Raw genomic sequence first — 6,922 nt, 5'->3', positions numbered from 1 at the left:
TGTGAAAGTGAATCGAAGATGTACAATAATTTAGTATTTGTGAAAATATTGTCCATCCCTCTCATTTTCTTTGGAAAGAACCGAGACAATAACACACAACGCCATTTATTTCTACTCTACACGATGTAAGATCTCTCATTATAGTTTACAGACACGACCTTTTATTACCCTCCCCTTAAGAGCACATTACCTCTGCAAGACGTCGCGTCTATTGTCTTTGTGCGTCTGTGTCTTGCTATCAAGGTTCAGAGGGTCTATCTCGAATATTACCGTTGCTATTGCGAGAAAGTATGATCGACACATCAAATACTTTTGTCGTTCACGTTACGAAAACTTTTTCATCAATATTCGTGATAATTGCTGCTGGTTGATTTATGGAAAGGCAGAGGAAAACCGAAGGAAGTATGTACGGATAGTGTGTAACACACCTTCGACTAAACTATCGCACAACTGTTGTGCGATTGTCGATTGTTTTGCAGCAAATTCATCTGTTTATTTGCACAACTAGAAATCGAGTAGTGTGCTCACCATATAAGCTCAAAGGAATCAAAGCGCGACTAAACAGTTGTGCGATAGTTTAGTCAAATCCGCTCTCTAATAGTATTTGTTAGAAGGGTGTTTATTCTTCTTAAAAATAAATGTAAAATTTTATCATAAACAAAGCATACAGCGTAACTAATATATTACTATCGATATTTTAAAATGAAACATCTATGCTTATAATAACTGCTAAGTGATACGAAACTGGGTTAAGTTTGTACTTGAAATAAGAATACATATGATGAACAGTTTTTGGAACAACATAACTCACGACAACCCAAAAGGGTAGGCAGAGACCATGGATCTCTATTTCAGAAATTACCCAGACCAAACGCACAGACAGATGATTTTTTCTTTATTATTTTAAACTAGCTTTCGCCCAACTCTGTCCATACGGAATTAAAAACAAAAGTATGTAGTCTATGCGTTCTTCCAAACTAAGCCAAATTTTATCGAGATCCGTTAAGCAGTTTAGGCTACAAACTCCATCCATCCATCCTTCCAAACTTTCGTATTTATATTAGTAAGATATTTCAAATCTTTTAAGCACACTCTACCGGACTTTGACTATAAGTTTAGCGTAGATCTGTCTATCCCGATTGCAATTAGAGTCGTGATAGCGTTTCGTTTCTAATTATCTCCTAGAGATGGATGCGAAAAACCCGCAGTGCGGCAAAAAATGACGAGACGAATTTTTTCCCATTAAGCCATATTGAAAAGTTAAAATAAGAGACCCGTAGAATACAGACGTATTTTTAACCTTTTGTTTTTATGATATGTATACGGAGATAGTTGATATGACTAGTTAGACCTATAACTAGTTTTCACCTGCGACTTCCGCGTGGCATTAAAAAATCAAAAGTAAGTAGCCTACGTGTTTCAGATTTCATCGAAATACGTTCAGCAGTTTAGGCTCCAATTTCAACAAACATTTATTAGTAAGAATATAAAGTTAAACTTGTAATATTTCACTTTCAATGTCAAGATCGATATTGTACTCTAGCTGTCATAGTTTTTTATATGCTTCTGCCCATATAAATCTATACTATTATAATAAAGCGTAAACACACACTTCTTTGTTGCCTAAGATGTCAGCAATCACAGCATATTTTTGAAAAATGCTTTTTTTAATTAAAAAACCCTACACTTACGTCATGCTTTATGGTATACATTTTAACGCCATTAAACTTAGGGGATAAATATTTTCGATAAAAATCCCAATGTGGGAAAAAGACCAAAGTTGCTGCCAACATCAAGAAAGAAAAATTGTTAAGGTTTGTCATGTCATGTCATTTTGACATTTGCAATTGATAATTTGACAAATGTAAACAATAAAATTTTTCATAATTTCATGCAGATGAAGCCGCACGCGAACAGCTAGTTTTATATATTTCCTGATAGAACCTATATAAGCGCCTATCTCACCGGGCCCAGACACCCTTGATTGATAAGTTAAAAAGTTTGTAACAAACTTATAAATATGAAAGTTTGAATGTATTTTTAAGTTACAATATCTATTTTTTCTCTAATATAAGCATGACAAGTGAAATCACTTGATACAAACTCAAGTTACAAATGGAACCTGTTACTACAGGTTTGGCTAAAAAATGACATTTTATTAGAAAGTTCATAGATGTAAAAGTTTTGTAAAGTCAATTTGTGAAGTCATTCGTTTGATTTACGATTTGTCATGTTTTTAAGATCTGCCGCGTCAAATTGTAAACTGCATTTCGTTGGTTTCTTTGTAAACTATTGTATGTTTGAAAGGAAAATTTAAAAGACACACATTGATATAAAATTATGCTGTATTAAATCTACAGATTTTTTCTTTCTAGCGTTATCTTTAAATTTACACAGAATTTAGTCTTCATTAAGTTAATTTAAAAAACACGAAACAAACTGAAAATCGCTAAATTTTGACTTACGATAGTCTACATAGGAATCACTAATTTACTGTCTACTAAATTTAAATTTTTTTACCGATATATAGTTATTGTATTTTTACTCGTATTTTCTTTTTATTACGTTTTAAATATTTTATAACAACATTTGTTAGATTTAAGTATATCCGCAGATAAAATCACGGTCAAAAACTAGTGTTGCATTGCTCACATACGTTATGGGCCAATCCAATTTGATTGAGCCCGCTAAACGACCGGGTCACTGACCCTTGACAGTTTGACAGTTATGTGAGCACGTGTTTCGAATGATTAAAGAATATTCATCGATGTATCGAATATCTAGTAATGTCGATAATCGAGTAATAAATTCCATGTAAAAAATCGAATTAAAAATCGATTCTTGAGATGAACTTTTGTTTGTAATCTATTAATTCTTCGAGTGTCATTATTTTTGGGTGGAAAAATGTTAAAAAAGCGTAGTTTTCAACAGTTCTCTTTTTGGTAGAATAGGAATATGGTAAAAAATACCTGATCGGGTTAGGGTTGAAGTTATTTCTACTTTTGAGTTTACCTTGTATGTTTAAAATTAATTATTAGCCATATGGGAAAGGAAAACATAACGAAAGTTTAAATGGATGGATGTTTGTTACAATTTGTAACCTAAACTGCTGAACGTATCTCGATGAAATTTAACATAGATGTGGAGCAGTCTGGAAGAACACTTAGGTCACTTTTATTTTTAATTTCACGCGGATAATGTTGCGGGCGAAAGCTAGTCATGGTATAATATAATAGAGCGGTTGCTGTCCAAAACAAACGAAAAGATACATAGATTCCTCATAAAGAACAGAAATTTAATTAATATAAACCCTGGGTGATATAATTTATTTCACTCATTTTACAAAAATGTTATTGTATTTAAAACGTGAACAATAGATTTAAAAAGGCGAGCATGTTAGAGGCGTAATCAATTTTCCCAGTCCACCGACTCGCAAAGGGCTGGCGTGTCTAAAATTTAATTCTGTTTTTTACCGTCTATCCGTGCAGAAAGTAGGCCGCGTTTGACAAAAGCTAGGTGTTGTACTCCATTATGCTTGTTTATGTTGGAATTTACATATCTACAGTGCACTGAAAGGCTGGTAGCTATTAAGTTTGTGAAGTATTTTTTTTTAAATAACGAGGAATCGGAATATGTTTTAAATAACAAGTTGATCAAACATTGTCTTAATAATATTGAATTGTAATGTTTCGATTTACTTCTTTAATTCTTATCTTACTTCTTACTAATGTTATTAATGCGAAAGTTTAGATGGATGGATGGTTTGTTAGAGTTTGTAGCCTAAACGGCTAAATGGGTCTCGATGAAATTTGGCATAGACGTAGAGGATAGTCTGGAAGAAGAAAATTGGGTACTCACTTTTGTTTTTTCTACTTCCACGCGGGCGGAGTCAGTAAGATAATTAGACTTTTTTTTTTATTTCCAGTAGAAGATAAAATCAATGATTAAGATTCTTTTATTCTCCTTAGAACATTAGATACTAAATAATTTGAACGTTTAATCAATTTAAGAACTGTAACCTAGTAATGTTTGGCTGCGAATAGTGTAGTACCAGCCAAATAGGACAACCGGGTGATTGAGTTCTTGTAGGAGACACTTTCCGGAAGATGTGCATATTACTATCGATAACTAGGCAGCAGTGTGCTTTGCAAACGAGGGGATAAAAAAAAAGCAATTAGCAGATCTTTTTCTTACAGACACATTTAAACGCTGCGTCCCATTGCTTATTGTTCCGCGTCGTCTGTGTACAGAATGTAAACGTGGATACCGCAACATTCCTCGATTGTACATCGCTATAGGTAGAAATGGATTGCATGAAAAGTGACATATGTAACAAGAAATGACAGATGACGGAAGATAGATCTATTGCATCTATCCGTGAGTGTGATAAGGACAGGGAGATTATGCTTCAGCAGACCACACTGTAACATGACTGAAATTGTATTTAACGTCAATGCGTCGACAGTAAAATGAACAATCTCAATTGTAGATATCGTAATTCGAAATCCTATCCCCCTTATCTCCCGATAGCACCTTGTGATAAGCCATTGTTTCGGCAAACGGTTTGATTACGTAATATTGTTGTGTTTGCACCAGCAACGTTTGCAACGTTTCCCGAGTAGCGACATCTACATATGTGGTAGAAAACACACAATTTTTTGAGTCTTGAAAACTTGTATGAGTTTGAAATTGCTGTTTTCATTGTTCTTCTTACTTTAAACTTGGACAGGAAAAAGATCGAATTGTTAGGGAAAAGAGGAGTTTAACGTTTCGATGTCCGGGTCCTAACTGACCTGCAGTCTAATACTTTTCAGTCACATTTAACTTCAATATCTCGATAAAATATCAATACACTGATAAATGTATATTGTATAAATATCGAGTATCGATTTTCAAATCGATTGCGTGACATGATTAATTCGGTGTAGTTTCTGTTACTTGGACTAACTCGTAAATGTTTCGTCGACCCCGTCTCTAAACTGTTGCGAATTAACGCGTCACATCACTTACGATTGAGTGTGCAATACTTAATCTAAATGGTACAGACAGGAATAGCATTTGATATCCAAAGAATTAAATACCCCACCCACCATGACCATAAGAGCAATCATGGTAGAGGTGTTGCTATTCGAAGTAATACTAAGAGCGTCAAATGAGTATGAAATAAATATCCACTACTGTACATTCTCTTGATATAATGGACAATATGTAATGTACAAATGTTTAGACCCATAGCATAACACAGTTAACGGACAACTAGGCCGGTGGCTATTAGAATCACAAATTGATATCTTCCCGGTAGCCTCGTCGGTTCCTACATTATGTAACTAGCGTTCTGATAGGATGCAACGATATGCCTGTCATTTACATTATAAAAGAGATCATAACAGCTATACTATAGTATTCTCCCCAGTGTGCAACGGTCACATCGCACATCCTTGCCCTCAGCACAGTATGTGCTTTTACATCTGTCAGACTTCTTATCTGAATTCACTCCCTTAAGCATATCCTCTTTCACAAATCCATCCATTTCTCTTCCACAATCAATCTTTATACTCTCTTGTTTCTTGCAGCGGTTATATCAATATTTTGGTAGCTTGTTTATTTGCCACCTTATACTATAAAAACAGCGATTCTAAAAGTTGTCTTGATGAGCCACGCGTGTTTTGCAATGTCGCCAGTTTGCTTTGAAATGTTGGGTCCTTCACGAAGCGAGCGTACGTTTCCTCAGAGGTTAGAAACGCATCTGTAGTTCCTCTGGTATTGTGTTAATAACCTTGGTTCCCGCGTTTACTTTGCCCTCTTTTATAAAGAGATAGGAGTATTTGTAGAAAAGTGTTTAAATATGTATGTAGGCTTAGTAAGAGGTGAATGGCATGATCAAGAAGAGAGTGATGACTGAGATGATGGAAAAGAGGTTGGTACAGTTAATGAGTGTGATAAGGACAGATATATGTAGAAAAGACTTTAACAAGATTTTTAACTTCACTCTTTACTGTTAGGAACAAAATTAGTACCGTGCTGTAGAGTTGGCGCAACTCTAGATTATCGGCATAAACGTCACGTCCCTAGCTGACAGCTGTCAATGTCACTAGAAGTATGGATAGATTGGCGCGTAACTTGAGGCTTGACGAGAAGTATTGCTCTGAGTTAAAAGCGACAGTATCAATTAAATAAGTAAAATTACTTAGGGTAGGCCCCCACCGATTCAGTGGGGACGTAGTGATGATGAATATTTTTAAATTATGTAACTAATAAAAATAGACGTCCCTTATATTACTAAAAATTATCAATTGCACATGCATACGCGGTCGGTGTAGGGACCAGTAATTAGTAGTAGCGTAGGCGGTGACCTGAATATGTTCGGTCGACCACTTTGTTGATTTAAGTAAACCGATACACCACTGATTGGGTATGCAAGTATACACTGGTATTATTAATAAGTAATATAGAGAAATTATTAGGTCAACAATTTAATTTTTTTTTATATTTAAGTTAAAAACTATAGGAAATTTGAACACGATAAACGACCTCAGCCAACAATCAATTTCAAAATACAGTAGAACCTCAACATAAAAACCTCTATAACTTCAAAAAATATGTTCCCTTCCCATCAGAGCCCAAAACCTCTATAACATAGACCTTTGATAACTTAAAACCTCTGTAACTTGTAATATTTTGTGTTTTCCTTAGACTTTAACTTATCGAGGTTCTACTGTAGTAGTTTTAACTAATTTCTGTGGAATTACAAAAATGGATGGATCGAATCGATAGATTGAGATTTTCTCTTACCGTTGCGATTTTGATATCAGTTATCTCTGAATCAAATAGATTAACCCACCTAAGATTGGATTCGGCTGATAAACAACTCTTCGTAATCCATAAATATCTTTTAATTCCAGGCGAAACGTCTCAACGGCAA

The sequence above is a fragment of the Papilio polytes genome, unplaced genomic scaffold, assembly GCF_000836215.1.
Source record: "Papilio polytes unplaced genomic scaffold, Ppol_1.0 DF821400.1, whole genome shotgun sequence".
Classification (NCBI taxonomy): domain Eukaryota; kingdom Metazoa; phylum Arthropoda; class Insecta; order Lepidoptera; family Papilionidae; genus Papilio; species Papilio polytes.
Note: the sequence above shows the minus strand (reverse complement) of the source record.